The 17,462-nt window shown below is 40.2% G+C and overlaps 1 pseudogene across 1 annotated transcript in view; it reads right to left on the reverse strand.

Moving 5' to 3' along the window:
• LOC146771168 (uncharacterized) overlaps nucleotides 1-17,462 on the reverse strand; it is an 821,319-nt pseudogene that overhangs the window by 306,541 nt on the left and 497,316 nt on the right. Inside the window, exon 3 of the transcript XR_014975178.1 lies at nucleotides 4,333-4,489. The product of XR_014975178.1 is annotated as an uncharacterized LOC146771168 (transcript). The remainder of the gene's footprint in view (nucleotides 1-4,332; nucleotides 4,490-17,462) is intronic.

Below are 17,462 nucleotides of genomic sequence, written 5' to 3' on the forward strand. Positions count from 1 at the left end.
GCTTACAGGTAGGTTAATTACACCTAATTACCATATATCTTTTAAAAAGAGCACAGGCTCTAGGCTTAGTTTTCAGAGCCCAGGGCTCAATCTGAGTCAGTAGCGACTGGTATCAGTCAAAACATGGGGGCGATCAGGGCCAAAAGGATGACTTTTCACAAAGACTTATTGTTGAAATCACACATGCAAGACATTTAGGCACCAGGCTCATAAAGCGCAAGGTCAAGTATATGTATAGGTAGCTCTCCATGGACATGGATTGTGACCTCAAGAATGAACCGATTGGTGAGGGGAAACAACCTTTACAATGCAGTCTTTACATCGCACTACATTTACAACGCAGTCATTACATCGCAACATCCTTTACAACGCATGTCACTACAACACAGCCATTGCATTGCATGTCACTACAACGCATGACACTACAACCGATGTCACTACAATGCAGGCATTACATCACATGTCATTACAATGCATACAATTACAACGCATAGTACCCCTACACTATCCAACACTTATCCTACTGTTGCACCCCCTAGAATTTTCACCCCTATACTATCCAACACTTACTCTACTGTTGCACCCCCTGGAGTTAGAAAAGTATTTTTTACCACTGCACTATCCAACACTTACCTTAAATGCAATGTAATGGTATGCGTTGTACTGGTATGCATTGTAAAGGTATAATGCGATGTAATGGAATACGTTGTAAATGTAGTTTAAAGAAATTCGTTGTAATGGCATGCGATGTAAATGTATGCGTTGTAAAGGATAATGCGATGTAAAAACTGCATTGTAAAGGCATGCATTGTAAATGTATGAGTTGTAACGTCATATATTCGTGGTGAGTGTTCGTCTAATGGCAAGCATTATAGAATGCAGAATACTTCTTTACTTCCTGTGAATGTGCTGTATAAATTCTGTTATAAATTCACCATGTATTTTGAGGACTATGCTGCACTTTGCCCAAACAACATGCCTATACGTTACTGTTAGTTGATTACTCTTCAAAGTGGGCTGAGTTAAACATTTTTAACAGATCCTTGCATTACTGCAGTCATACATACTCTCTGATATTTTTAATGAGCAGTGTTCCCAGCTGACATAGTGTCTGGCAATGTGCCTGTGGCAGACCAGATAGTCTATGAATGAAGGAAGCTTTGATCAGGAGGTTGGGGCTGAAGCCAGCTCATTGCCTGCAGATTCAGTGACTGCAAAAGAGCCAGTGGTGTTCCGAAAAAGACCTGGATTCACAGTGTATGGCGAGATTGGAATGAGTGGGTGAGATGGACGGACGTCAAGGTTTTTCTGTCCCTTAAACAGTTGCTGATAGCAGCGCGACTCAAGAAGGAGTGCTCTATCCCACTTAGGCAATATCTGTCAGATTTGACAGAAGGGGATCCAGAGAAACTTGCAGTGTTGCCTGACAACTGGTTAGCTAACAGGGATCACAAGGGGCTGAAGCACCATGTTTTAAGCCAAAAGGGAGAGGAACTCACAACAGACTCGTTTTTAATCGCATGGGAGGGAGCACAGTAATTGGCAAGGGACCCGAGGTCCAGCTGAAATGGGAATGGTAACAATGTGTCTGGTAAGGAGCATCATGAAAATGACGGACAGTGGTGTTCTTGTTTTAAAAACTAACTTCCTTGCATGACCATACATTATTGCAGCAACATCAGATCATGTAGTTAAATCAGCAATTAGTTATTATTTATTTTTCAGGTTTGGCATCCAGGTTCTACTTACCACTGTCAGTCACAGTGGTACGACAGCCAGAACAAGTAGGCCAATCCTTTCACACTGACCTATGACTTCTCTGTAGATGGCAAACATCAGTTATTTGCAATCTCAGAGGTGCAAAGACAGGGCGGGTCTGATCTGTTAAAAAAATTATCTATCCAGTTTGCAGTGGCAAGTGATAGCAGACTAATGTGGTGGAAAACTAACATTCAGCACTTACATACAATGGACCCAATTCCCAAAAGATTTTCCATGCCTAAATTTCATTTTCAAAAAACTAGAATTTGGAGTGATGAGTCCCACAAGAGATACGAGCAAGAGCCCCAAACCAGTAACCCGGGGCTAAACAGCCTTGGTAATGAAGAAAAGTGTTGACGCTGCGTGGAAACGATAGTCCAGCTTTAAAAAGGCCACCCAAGAATGGGAGAGGCTTGGGTATGCTTCTGTGAATGTTCAGTTTGTGCAGGGGCGACTCCTCCATGTGGGCGGAGGAGCGTCGCCCCACTGCTTTCTCGCAGTGCGAGAAGCAGGAACATAAAATGGTATTATAAATACCATTTTATGTTCCTGCTTCTTGCACTTCCAGAAAGCAGAATGGTTTGGTTGGGGGCAGGCGGGAGTGGCTTGCCCACAATGAGGGTGCTGACTGTTTGGTAGGCCCTACATGGAGAAAATGGCCTCCCCATTGAGGTCTGTGTTGTCGGCATACCAGCCAATCACAACACTGCCATTGCATCATTGTGATTGGCTTAGGGAAGGGGAGGGGGGCTGCCTGCTTCCTGTGAGGAGCAGAGAGAGAAGCAGACACGACGCAAGACCGTGCTGGGCCCGGAGAAGGTAAGTTAAACTTTTTTTTTTTATTAAACCTACCCTCCACCCCCCACCCACAAGTCATGCCGACCGCGACTGAGTTTGTGGCTCGCATGATAGCCACAAGTCCCTCGTGGGAATCAAGATATAGACCGCTTTGGACTGACTCAGTCAGGAAAACACTTTGCTGCACGGAAATTAAAACACATTCTACATCTTTTGAAGGGAACTGCCAGGATTCACTGGTAAAGAAGACTCGAGTAGCAATTCTTAGCCTGGCATCCATGATGCCTACTCAATGGGCTTGCAACTCTTCGAAAATTAAATAATATGGGTAAATTAATAAAGTAGGTATAGAAAAAAATGTAAACTTGAACATTTGAAAACGCTGTGTATTATGATGGAATTTAAATTGGAGGCAAAACATTTGCTTGGTATCCTTAGCTTGGTTCGTGGGAACAGCGCAAGTAGAGCAAATAGAATCTCGTATGGACAAAGGTGGTGTCAACCAAAGCACAGGTATGCGCCAAAAAACGAAGAAAGCATGCATTAGGAGCAAAAAAAAAGGCAAAGTGGTATGCTGGAGTCTACCATATCACTTTTTATTTTAGAAGTAAAACCTGATTTTGAAAAGTTTCAACCTCCCATTAAAAGTCAAAATTTTGATTTTTTTGTATAATTTGTTTATTTGTTTGTGAATTAAATCAAGCATTTCATAATTTGTGTGATGTATACTTGTTTCTGTGTTTTTGTGTATTGCTTTGAGGTTCAGACGTTGAAATTGCTTAGGCTGGGGTCCCAGCTTTCTATGGTGATTCAGTGGCGGTCCAAAGAAGTCTAAAGTTTACGAACCACTGGTCCAGAGAGATGGAGAGCAAAGATATGCAAGCTGCACATGTACATTATTATATTTAGTAAAATAAATCACCATGTGATAATCCAGAAAGGTCCAATTAAAAACATTGTATAATCACTCCTCTCCCATTACTTCGTTAATTAAATGATTTCTAGAGGCAGATATTTTAGTTGACAGCTAAAATGATCGGTGACTTCACGCTCCCTGCGGACGTCTTATGCGATCTGCTGGTCACAAGTTTTCAAAATGAGTCCCGTTAAATCAAGTAATGTCAAACTAATGACATATTGTGAGCTCATTAACATAACATTACAATATATAACATAAAATACACAGCGCTTAGAATTGGCAGATGTATGGGTAAAAAAGCTATATCACAAAAAACTAATTATTATGATAATACCATCTACAACAATTCAATAAAACTGGACTAATAAAAGTAATATAATGATAACAACTTATATTAAGGGCCCAATACACAAAGTTTTTGTGCATTTGAATACAATTTGGGTGAGAAATAAAGTCATTTATGATTCAAAAATCTTGTTCCAGATCAGCATTTTGTATAAATCGGATTCTGTTACATGGAAATTCTGCCAACATGGCATTTCTGGATGAGAAAATTTGCACGCGTGGTGGTTTGGTGGGAATGGAGTGCACGCGTAATTCTTTGTGACCCCCATCACAGTTAGAAGACCATACAGTGCTTTGGCTCAAGCCTATGTACATCTCAGACTTTCAACACCACCGTTTTGTGAATCAGGATCCCAAATTGTAGGTTTTTCACAGATATTAAAAATGAATACAGTCCCAACAACGGTGATGCAATTAGGACGATTGTTATACTTATAGTAAGTGTTTCATGCCCAAGCTACTAAGTAGAATTTGTTAGGACCCCCATTGGTTCCCATGGCTTCTCATACCTCTTCGTGGTCTGACTTCAAGGCGGCGTTTTCTCTGCTCAAATCTTCTAAGGCTGCCTGGAGAGTTGGGATGAGATGACGGACCTCGGCTTCCATCTCCTGTGGCATTTCCATTTTCATTCCTAGGTGCTTGCGATACGCATGTTCCGCTTCACACCTGTAAAAGAGGACCAAAACGGCTCAACTCAAAACAGAAAAGTTACCCTACCTCCACAATAGAAAGGCTTTACTGGCCTGATTCTGAAACAATGAGAATCATGCCGACACCTACACGGGCATAGCTTAGTCAAAGAGATTCAGGTGGGATGAATGTCAAATTTCCCAACTAGAAAAGCAGTGGTCTGCTGGGTGAATGGGTGAGGTGAACAAGATTCGGGATAGACTGTTTCCATGAGGAGCAGGGTCAGTGCTGATTTGCATTAGGTGGGCCTCTGGGACTGATCTAGAGTTTAGCAGCAGAGTACATCATCACAACAGAGTACTCTCTCCCCCAAACTCAAGGTATGCCCATCCGATTTGAAGTCGGTCGGACTGCAAATTTTATGTCGATGAGTCAGTGTAAAAATATCTACGACAGCCCCACTGAGTAGGGGCCATTTTTTTTAACTGTTCGTCACCACCGGGTATATGCTGGAGGTGAGAACAGTAAAATAAATAAATAAATAAAACATCACCACCACATCATTGGAGACAATTCCCATGGCATGGAGGTCATTCGTTTTTTTTTGTGTTATAATTTTTTATTAGCATTTCATAAATACGGTACAATAAATATATGAAAACATTGCATATCTTAAAATACGTTATAGTAGAGAAAAAATAATGAATATAATTGTAAATATAAAAGCACTTGTATCAAAATCCATAGAAAAGCAGAAAAAAGAAGGAAATTAAGGGCAAAACATATTATATCAAATAAATGAAATACAAACATCATTAAATATTAAATAGTGAATATAAAATATTAAAGCATTAAACCATTAATTTGACAACAAATCAATAAAAGCTGAAAATGATAGAATGTCAAACTAGTAAAACATAAGTTACTGATTTCATTAAAATAATTAATTTGGAATATTTTAAGGGAATGCATTATAAAGAATACAGAATCACACCAGTAGTAAATGGAAATATAATAGTAAAAGGTTGACTAATTGAAGGCAATGCAGCATAGACATAAGTCAGTGAACTAACAGTACCCAAAGATCAATACAATATAATTAACAAAATAATCTAAGAAGTAAGGTTAGCAATATATATATCTTTTACCTGCAGGAAAGGATCCCATACCTGTAAAAACAATTCAGTTTGATCTTGAATGTTATAAATGACTCTCTCATGTGAGGCAATTTGGATCATTGATGTAATCCAAGACTCTTGTGATGGCGGAGATGAGGATTTCCATTGTCTTAGTATACAAATTTTAGCAGTAGCTAATGCAGTGTGAACTAGACGACATTGCGGTTTGGAAAGGGTAGGGGGATCCTGTAAATCATGCATCAAAATTGTTGCTGGCGAGAGTGGTAAATGTAAGGGGACGGTGTTATGCAGAAATCGACCTATATATAGCCAGTAAAGTTTCACAATGGGACATTTACATATGATATGCACAATGCACAACCAGAGGCGTTACATCTCCAACAATTAGTATGCGGTAATAGGCCTGTTTTATGTAATTTTACCGGAGACCAGTGCCAGTCATGAATTATTTTAAATATACAAAATTTTAAGCGAGCCTCTGGGGCGCCTTTAACTAAGTTTTCCAGTAAGGTTGTCCATTGTTTATTTCCATAGGAAAGTCCTAGGCGTGATTGCCATCTGGAACGAAGGTCATGAGATAAAGGATGAGAAAATAATTGCGTTGTGAGTGTTTTGTACAGACCAGAGATAACCCCTTTGTGCCTCGCCCAAGTATGAAGATAAAATGTTATTGGTGAAATTTGCAGTGTCCAGGGTTTCGAGACTAAAGCCTTAAGAAGAGAATTATATAGCTGTAAATAGTTATCCTTTTGTGATAGGGGAAGATTAAACTCCTCAACCAATTGTGAAAAAGATTTGAGGTGTCCGTTATGAAGAATCTGATCTAAAGTCAGCATACCCGCCGATTTCCATGTAGTCCAGAAGAGAGTTTTCCCTTTAATATGTATTCCATAGTTATTCCATATTGGGGCCTTTACATGCAGATGTGGATTAAAGCCTAAAATACGGTGTGACCTTTGCCAAATTTTACGCATTGCAGACAACATAGGATTACGGGGATCAAGACGGCTGGTACCTGACCCATATAAGGCAGAAAGACCCGATTCAGAGGATAAGAGAAATCTTTCAGTGTGTACCCATTGTGGCGTGTTAGAGTTATCGTGAAACATGTATGTAAGTTGGGATAATTGTAATGCAATTGAATAGTGTTCAATCGAGGGGAGACTCAGACCACCATTGGAATGATGGGCAATAAGTTTATTGATGGCTAAACGGGGTTTGATGGGGCCCCATATAAAGGATTTAATCTTAGAATCTATGAGACGTAGTGCGGATAACGGAATATGGAGAGGAAGCATTCCTAGTGTGTAAAGAAAACGTGGAAGAGTGACCATTTTCACAGCTTGTACTCTACCCCAAAAAGATAAACCCAAGATTTTCCACTTATCGAAATCACGTTGCAGTTGGGTAAGTAAGGGATTTATATTATCCGGAACCATGGCTTCTGTTCCCTTATTCACAAGAATACCTAAATATTTTAAACGAGAAGACTGCCAATGGAAGGGGTAACCTTGTATCACATGTTTTGAGGTGCCATGAGATATAGGAAGTGCTTCACACTTATCCCAGTTAATTTTATACCCAGAAAAAGAAGAAAAATTCTCTATGATTTGAAGTAGTGATGGTAATGATCTTGATAAGTCAGTAATGGTAAGTAGAATGTCATCTGCATAGATATAAAGTTTAGATTCTCCCAATGGAAGTGGAATACCAACAATCGAGGGTGATTGTCGTATTGCAGCTGCCAAAGGTTCAATTGCCAATAAGAACAACAGAGGCGACAAGGGGCAACCCTGGCGAGTTCCTCTACGGATTGGGAATGGATCAGAAACAAAACCTCCACAGTTAACTGATGCAGTGGGTTGTTCATATAGCAATTGTACCTTATTTATAAACTGGTCTCCCAATCCAAATTGTTTTAAAATTTTAAATAGGTATGTCCATTCTATTCGATCGAATGCCTTTTCGGCATCGTGAGATAATGCTATGGCATCGTCTTGAAGAACTTTAGCAGCGTGAAGGGTGTGAATTAAAGAACGCAAATGATTTCAAGAGGAGCGTCCAGGTGTAAATCCCACTTGGGTATGATGAATTAGAGAGGGAATAACTTTACGAAGGCGAGAGTCAAGAATACTGGCTAGGATTTTTATGTCACAATTGAGAAGTGATATAGGACGATAACTGCTACAGAGTAATGGATCTTTCCCCGGTTTAGGTAGGACGGCAATTATAGCTTTATTAGAGAGATTTCCTAGGGAAGATGTGTGTTCAGCCTCTTGGAATGCAGCATGTAAACAATCCACTACATTGTCGCCTGACCAACGATAAAATTCTGTAGGGAATCCATCCTCCCCCGGGGCTTTATGATATGGGAGTTTGGCTATAGCTTGTGATATTTCCTCTTTACTGATTTCTGCATTTAAAAGTGCTCTGTCCTCTGCAGAAAGGAGAGGTAAATCAATTTCTGCAAGAAAGGATGTCAATTTATCTTGGTCTATTTGGGTGCCTGGAGTATAAAGGGATTTATAGTAAGAAGCAAATTCTTTAACTATATCCTGAGGGCGAGTCAGCATATTACCTGTAAGTGATTTTAAGGCTGGGATAGCCATAGCAACTTCTCTTTGTCGCAATTGTGCTGCTAAGAGTCTACCCGCCTTTTCTCCCTGTTCATAATGCCTCCCTTTCATTTTTTGTAGGGCATATTCTGCCTTGGAAGTGAAGAGACTGTTCAGTGCCATACGGGCTTGTTCTAATGATTTATGATTTTGTAAATTGGGTTTTTTGGTATATAAACGGGTGAAGTGCTCAATGTCTTGTTCTGATTCTTTCTGTCGAGTAGCATTTTTCCTATTGGCCTGAGCTGCATCCTGCATAAGTTGCCCCCGGATGGTAGCTTTAGCAGCAGCCCACATAGTCCTACCAGAAGTCACAGAACCTTGATTTAAGGAAAGATAATTGTGAAGATGATCCTGTGATTGTGTTTTATCCTTAGGAGTTTTGTGACGTTGAATATTCATCCTCCAAGGTTTGCGACTTGGTCTTGTCATCCCTGTTTGTAACTGCAATAAGACTGCATAGTGATCAGATATGGATGCTTCCAAAATATGGGATTCCTGAACTGATTGGACTATGCCTTGGGAGATTAAAAAGTAGTCCAACCGAGAAAGAGTTCCATGAGTGGGGGACGTGAAGGTGTATTCAGTGTCATCCGGGTGTGCAAGACGCCAGTGATCAACAAGGCCGTTATCATCAATTATGTCATTCATGAGGGCCCTGTCTGCAGCATTATGTTTATCAAAAGGGCCTGTCCTGTCAAGAATCGGATCTCACACCAAATTCCAATCACCCCCTATAAGGTATTGTGAAGCATCACTCTCTGACAACAAATGATTCAGATGTAGGAGAAAGGATTTTTTGGAACCTGTCGGGGCATAGACTGATCCCACACAGATATGAGTATCACCAATACGCAGTTTAGCAAAGACATAACGGCCGTCTGGATCTACCCATCTTTTGGATACCATAACTGGAAGGGTTTTTCGAATGAGAATTGCCACACCAGATTTTCGAGTAGGACCTGAGTCTGAGGAACTGTCGCTATGAATACTGCTGTGGAAAACCTTTCCTACCCAATCTCTACACAATTTTTTTTATTCAAATTCGTCAAGATGTGTCTCTTAAAGAAGAGCCACATCTACTTTTTTGGATTGGAGATATGAGAAAACTTTTTTCCTCTTAATATAATGCGTCAAACCATAAACATTCCATGATATTGCACACAAGTCATGGGAAACAACCATATTTGCAGGAGTATTGAAAGTTTTGTTCAACTTTTGTAGACAGAATAAAATGAGTTATGGAGGAAAGGTTTTCCAGTAACAAGTATAAAAATTGTTTTAAAATCTGCTTGTCAATAAGAAGAAAAAATGTATTGTGTAGAAAGAATAGGAAATACGTTCAAGTTACAATAAACTGGTGTACAGAGTACTACAGGATCAAAAACTTTAACCGCGGGTCTGGGTTCACAAGAACACTGCTCCAGGCAAGGTCCCCACCAGGAGTACTAAGCAGAAACCAGGACCGATTATTACTGAAAATATTAGGATCTATAGAACCCAATTATACTTGATGGTGATCTGTGAAGGGAAAAACCAAGCATTATAAAGCGTGTACCTGGGCGTGTCTGGGAAATATAATAAAGAGATCTAGAAAATATTCTAAAGGGACATACGTGTCAATAATATAAACAAGAATATTTCATTCTAGATATATCATAAAGGATCAAATAAATAATAGATTGTATTCATAACTATAAATATTATTTAGCAGGCATAGTTGTAAAAAGGATTACCAGTAAAATAAATACAATTCAAATGACAGTTAGACTAGCAATTGAAAAAATAGGAGAAAAGAAACAGTAAAGAGAGTATTATCCAATAAATACCAGCATTAATAAATAATGAAATGGCCAATGTAATAAACATTCATCCCAAGCGGAACACTTAATATATGTATATAATAATAATTTAAAATATACAAATTCAGACCTTAAAGTGTATAGAAGAAAAAGATAAACATCTTATGTTGAACATTGGCAACAATAATAAGGGAATAGAGAGAGAAATAGTGTAGATAATGTCCATCTGCTGAATATAAAGGTAGGATCTTTCTGTGAAATATGAACATGGGAGTCATGAACTAGAATAGTTATTAATTATAAAAAAATAAATACGCTACTAAGAACCATACTCCATCTTAAAATTAGTAATAGGTATGTAGAAAAGCAGATTATAAACAGAGTTTTCATAAGAATAAATACAAATATATCTATTGAAGATAGCACATAAAAGTCCTATGAGGTACAATAATGAGTAATATACATAAAAGACATTTTTATAAAAGTTTGGAAACAGCTTAAATAAGTTTCTAATCGAAGGCATACACAAATAGATATTGGAAACCATTAACAATAATGAGTAAATAAATACAGAAAGAGTGTGGAAAATACTCATCTGGAATGTTGAGGATGCTTGTCTCCCTATATAGCATAAACCTGAGAGATGTAAGCTAAATCTTGTAATTAGCAAGAGAAGAGATATGTTGTCAAGGACTACTCTCCATCTGAAGCGGACTTTAAAGGAGAGCGAGATTTGTCTCTGTGATGATCTTGAGTAAAGTTAGATACTGTCTGCAAAGCTGAGTTTTTATCTTTTTGGGTGCAGTTCAATCTCTCAAGCTCTCTACCACATTGACGAGCTTCACCTGTGATACGACGTCTACTATCTGGAAGGTGATGAGTAGATTGAGAACTTTGAGAAGTCTGAGTCATAGACGTATGTTGAATATCCATATATTGCAGCATCATGTCATCAAAGAAGCGCTGTAACTCATCTGGATTGTAGAAGTCTCTTGATTCTCCATTCTTAGTAACACGAAAACTGGCTGGATCAAACAAGCCGTATTCGATGTCCATTTTTCGCAGGCAAAGGCCTCATGGATAGAAATGCTTTTCGTCGTACATTAGTTTCTCAGGAAAAATCAGCAGCCATACGAATTTCATGACCCTCATAACTATAAGAACTCTGTGTACGTGCCGCAGTCAGTAGTTGTCGAACCTGATCATGCCGCAAAAAGCAAGCAATGAGGGGTCTTGGGCGGGAATTTAAATCCTTACGCGGAGGGCCAAGACGATGCGCACGTTGAATTTCAAGCATGGGATCAAATCGACTACCAACCAATTTTGGAATAATTTCACACAAGAAGGCTCCAGTATTCTGACCTTCAATTTTCTCTGGAAAGCCAAAAAACAGATGTTATCTCTCCTGCTGCGATCTTCCAAATCCACCAGCTTGCTACAGAGAAATAATAATTCTTGATCTCTGCTTTGTAATGTGTCGAATTTATTTTCAACAGCAGTCAAGCGTTGATCCAAGCCTTCTGTTTTAGTATGAAATTGCACAATATCTGCTCCTATTGATTTGGTTTCTAATGCAAGGGAAGAAATGTTAATGTCCATTTCTGTTAGGCGGCTACTAATGGTTGAAATTTCCTGAAAGAGACGGTCCATAGTGTCACCTGATATTACTTTGGAAGTAGTGCGAGGTTGAGCAGGTGGTGATGAGGCAGAGCTCTTCACAGGCATATTACTTGATAGTTTTAATGCGTCAGCAAAAGGTAACTGCTTAGTAGGCTTGTTTTCGTTCTTGTTATTAGGCATTACCTCAGATACTTGAAGCAGTAAAGAAGAAGAATGAATCAAGCTTGCCAATAAGAATGAAGTGAATTTTAGATATGTAACTTGTTTTGACATAACATGAAACATATAGATATTTGTTGGGTTTTGTTGTTTCTTTTTTCAAAAAATCACCCAGTATATTGGCTCAGGCAGCTGATGTTGTGAGGTAACAAATTGAGAGGCCGCGATTATGCATTGATGAAGCAAGTTGTGCCAAAAGGTTTAAAATTACAAAGAAATTTGTTTTGCTCTTTTTTCCTAGTCAAAGGCAGTTTACACAGAAATTCCAGCAGTCTGTATATTGTTGAAAGGAAGATGGAAGGCTTTCATTTACCCCCAGAGACAAGTTGACAGAAATTAGAGCGAGTTTAGCTCAAAAAACAGTCTCAGAGACACATAGGTGACACATGAACCAGCAATTATTTAGAAATAAAATGTTGCAGTCCAGAGGTGCTGAGCGCAGACACGACTCTAAGGTGATTGATGTGTGTGGTAAAAGCGTTATTTATCAAGAGCAGTGCGTGTGGAAACTCCCAGCTTAACTCTGAAATAACTTCATTGCCAAGGACTTTCATGTATAAACTCCCACCAGCAGTTGTTGACTGAAATAATGATAGAGCGCTGTGAGGGTCAGAGTGGGGAGAGCGCCTACCTCATGAATCTTCACACGTCAATGCCACAAGCTGGTCAGATAAGCGGCGCGATGACAACGCGAGGCCCGGGGCTTCAAAGGCTTCACAAGGCCCGACCTGCGCACTTTCTCTCAGAAATTCCACAGCTTGAAAAGGGGTCAAGAAGAGGTCATTGGGTTACAGAAACATATCCCAGGCATGGCTCTGATTTCAGCTTGCTCAGGAATTCTTCAGTGACAGTCCTGGAGATGCTGTAAATAATGCTGTCTCCATATGGGTGCCGGCCCGGAGTGGAGATCTTCAATTAGGCGGCCATCTTCCTACGTGGCCAGACCATGTCCCCCAGGTCATTAGTTTTTCACGTTTCAAAAATAAACTCAAACTTTAGGGGTTTGTTTTTGAAAAATAAAACATTTGGAAAAGTTTGGCAGCCAGCCATCATATTTTATGGAGCTGCCTGTCAAACTTTTCCTACACTGACAGGGAACGCTATGATGGTGGTTCCTGCCACTGTATAGAGATGCCCGCGGGGCCAGCAGACATCTCTAAATTTAGAAGGTGGAGTAAAGGCATGGTGGCTGATGTAAAGTTCTTCGCCACCCTGTATGCCTTTACTCCGTCCAACAAAGCCTAAATCAGGCCCTCTGTATAGGGTGGCACAGTGGGAGAAAATGATGGGTTGGAATGCTACCCCAAGAGATTGTCAATAGTTAGACTATTTGCAAGCATTCGGCCAAACATATTTTGGGTTTTTATTGCCAGTCGTATGCCTGAGAACCTGAGACTAGAGCAGCTTTCGAAGCCTACTACTGCAAATGCTTGTGAATTCCAAAAGTAGTGAGTTTGCATCCATTCAAGGATTACTTCTATGTGTGCAGATTTACTATTTTTGTTGGTAAACCTTTTATTATATATATTTTGGTTCCTGATCCAAAAAATGAGCAAATTAAAACATCTTACTGATATTAGGATGACAAACAACACCGTTACAGACATAGCAGACTTGTTTCAGGGTCCCCAGACTTGACTATCAGGCTAATAAAGCATTTATTTTGGGGGTGTCAAACCCCAAACACCCATTCCTCCCAAAGTTACGTCCCTGAACCTACATATCATAGGTTTCCTCCTACGTTTTCAATGTCATTCCACGGTTTAGACGATTTATACCAATTCTCAGGAGTATGCAGGAAAATCTATGCCAAAAATGTATACATACTCAAACTACGCTACACTGACTCCTTAGAGTTGCCCCATCTCTGACTCCTGAGGGGTGCCCCTACACTGACTCCTGAGGTGTGCCCCTATACTGACTCCTCAGTGGTGCCCTACTCTGACTCCTGAGGGGTGCCCTACTCTGACTCCTGAGGGGTGCCCTACTCTGACTCCTTAGGGGTGCCCCTACTCTGACTCCTGAGGGGTGCCCCTACACTGACTCCTGAGGTGTGCCCCTACACTGACTCCTGAGTGGTGCCCTACACTGACTCCTGAGGGGTGCCCTACACTGGCTCCTGAGGGGTGCCCACAGTGGGTGATCTGAAGACATGTGGCATTATTATGCTTTTGTTTGTCTGTTTTTGTTCTTATTATACACATAGAAACCACTTACTGCACAAATGACACTATTTTTCACTTCCAATGTTATCTAAAGGAGGACCTGTATATATGACATGAACTATTGATTGGTAGTATTAGTACAACATGCAAAAAACAAAGCCTTCACTTTGTAGGTGTTTACCAGCTTTGCAATGGCCATCCCCCTATCCCTCCCCTTTTACATCATCCAAACCCTAATCTTACAACAGCAGAGAATCTACCATATGTGCAGATTTAACAGGGTTTTAAGTCCCATTTGCAGAGTAAGTGTCGGCTGACAATGCTTCTAAGAATCAGGTTGGAAGGGAGGGGTAATTACTGTTGCTGTCAAAACATCAACCTACAGAAATATATTATCCAAAAAATCATCAAGACAGGTAGTGGCCAGATAAGGGTAGTACAGCCATACTTCCCTACTTATATCTATTTACCTTGGTGATATAATCGGAGTTAGTATTTTAGTGCAATATTTTTATAGGTCGATACTTTGACCACGATATAGTGACATAAAAACAAAAATCAAGATCTGTTACTTGCACCCACAAGCATCACTTTGTGCGCACCACAGTGACAATATAGGAGCATAAAACGTGTTGTGTGGACGTAAACAGATCGTGTCATCCCTGACTTCTGAACAATCAATATAGAGTTGTGAACATCAAATTTATACTCTATTCCCTTTAAAATATTAGGCATCGAATTAACAAAAATTTACAAACAAGGACCAAGAATGAAAACAATTCAAATAAACAGCAAAGTCCATAAAAGCATGAGAGCTACATAACTTGAAAATATGGCAAGCTGTTTGCTAAATAATACACAACAGACAAATGTACATGTAGATTTTAGTAGATTAGGTTCCATGCAGAACTTGTCACATATAAAGTCTCTCAGTTAAAAGAAACAAAAAAATGATGGACAGAATGCTTGAATTAATTTCCATCACTTGTAACCGCTGAGGCAAAGGACTCAAGCTATACCTCACTGATGAGATATAAATACTCTGAAACATGCTTTGGATTGGCTGTGCTCCTGTCTGAAAGGGAGCTGGCTTTGCAGTTTGGCAGGATTGTTCATTTGGGCAGCAGGAAGGCTGAGTTGCATATGGCTGTTCTCTGTCTACAGTGGCGTACTAGGCGACAAACGATGTACTGGAATTCGGTGATGGCTGGTCTCTGTCTAGAGTGGCGTACTGGGCGACAAATGATGGACTGGAATTCGGTGATGGCTGGTCTCTGTCTAGAGTGGCGTACTGGGCGACAAATGATGGACTGGAATGCGGTGACAAGTGATTGCCAGTTGCTGAGATTTATTGCAACATTCCTTCCATTACTTACTTGTTTGTTGTAATAGATCTTTCATTGACACACTCCACACAGAGGACTATCAAAATTGTGATCACCTACATATGATGGTAGCCTCAATGGGAGGAGAGAGGAGTTGACCTACAATATCCAGGCATGCAGGAGGCATAGAGAAGCCTGAGAAGGGGGGCAGATGTGAACATCCCTTGTGAAGATAAAAACAGGAGTCAAACAACCGATGGATTTAAAATTGCTACCACCAACATAACATGACACCCCGTAGACAGTATGACAAAGGTGTTCATAACGGGAACAGGCCGGAGGGCAGATAAAGGAGGTGGGCTGTGAACCAGGAAACAAGGTAGGAGTGCCAGCAAGAGCAATAACAAAGAGACTGAGAGGGCCATGGCATGGGTGCACTGGGGAAATAGTAAAAACAAATATGGGGAGAGGCCAGAACACAATTCCCTGGGTTTTGGGGAGTCCCTCAGGGTAAGGGGTATCACCGAGTGGGCTGCACCCAGGATAATACACTTTTTTTTAATAGAGGAGTTGGGTAGACAGTTAGGAGATTCCTATGGTGAAATTCCTGTGCTCAATCAATCTGGAACTATATGCTTATATATGTGTGTGTATGTATGTATTTAAGTGGACTTATTAGAGAACAATGGACCGCTATACAGTAAATAAAATGGCATACAAAGCCTTGTTGAAAGGCTGGAGAGGATGGTGGTATAGGGATCAAGGAATGATCGTCTTGTTAAGCGCAAACTTTGCCCAAGGGCGTCAAGGCGCTAAGGATGGAAGCTGCCCACTTCAGAGTGAAAGAGGGCTGCAGGTCAGCAACAGCAGGAATAGGACAAGAAGGTGGTGATAAGCAGCTCTGTCAAGCACACTGATTGTGATAGTAGGGCAACTGAGTTGGATAGCCCTTGTAGTAGTGAAGGTTCTTTTGGAAAACATTTTTTTACACAAATGGCCTTTGTTATCCTAGTTCCATTGGAATACAAGGTGCCCCATATTTACTTTTGATTTTGACTATCAGTCAGAGGAGCAGTGCTGTGGCAGTAGTAAGATAGCGGGTCTCTCTTCTGATGTGCCTTTTAACTGAGTGGACACCATTTTTTCAAAGTACAACTAGGGTGGAGTTCCACACACGCTGGGTGCCAGAGTAGGAAAACGCTTGATATCTGGTCTTTTCCTTGTAATTCATGGATTCCATCCTGCAGTGTTGCAGCTTCACTAGTATCTTGATCTCGGTTACCTGGTTAACTGACGTTGCCATGATCTGTGCCTCAGGCCCATCTTTCTATGCTCATGAGCCCGCTGAGCATCACAAGTGCTTCACTTAGTTAAGTGGTGGAAAGGCTGGTATTGCACTCCAAATGTTGATGTCACCTGGCAAAAGACGTTGTGTCTCTGAAGAACACTCCATGCAAAGGCAGCTGAACACAATTCAGAAATTAAATTCCCCTAAATCCACAGTCCTCTCATGATATATGGAAATTGCAGAGGCTATTCTGAAGTTATAAACTATAGGTCTCTCTGTTTCCCAAGAGCCCTTTCTATGCAATCAAGACACCTTATTGCTGCAACCAGGACCGTTCTTACCTAACCTTGTGAGACCGTGGAGACTGATTGTTTTCCTTAAAGAGAGATCGGAATTTTAAGCTGAATACTGAGAAGTATCCTAAACAATGTAATTTTATTTTGGAAGCAAACCTGAGTACTTTAAAATACTGTATTAGAGAGAACCTTAAAGCAGCATACACTTAAGTAAGTTGCAGGTTTATTACAGTTAAAATATAACCATACAACAGCTAAAACTGCTTATTATATATGCACGTAAAGATACATGTCAATAGACCAGTACAAGTGAAGGCATCAAAAGAATGCGAAACCATAAGAACAGTTGAAAATGTATATAATATATACTAAAAGATAACAAAAGACCAGAGTCAGCGAGTGCATCCGAAAGCTGCCAAATAAGTGAATCAGCAAAACTGATGAACATTACAAAAGAAGCGGGCCATAGCATAACAAATCATGGGACTCAATAACATCCTTTACAACTGAAACATCAGCATTTCTCAGTAGAGGGACTAG

This window comes from Triturus cristatus, unplaced genomic scaffold (assembly GCF_964204655.1).
Source record: "Triturus cristatus unplaced genomic scaffold, aTriCri1.1 SCAFFOLD_147, whole genome shotgun sequence".
Taxonomy (NCBI): domain Eukaryota; kingdom Metazoa; phylum Chordata; class Amphibia; order Caudata; family Salamandridae; genus Triturus; species Triturus cristatus.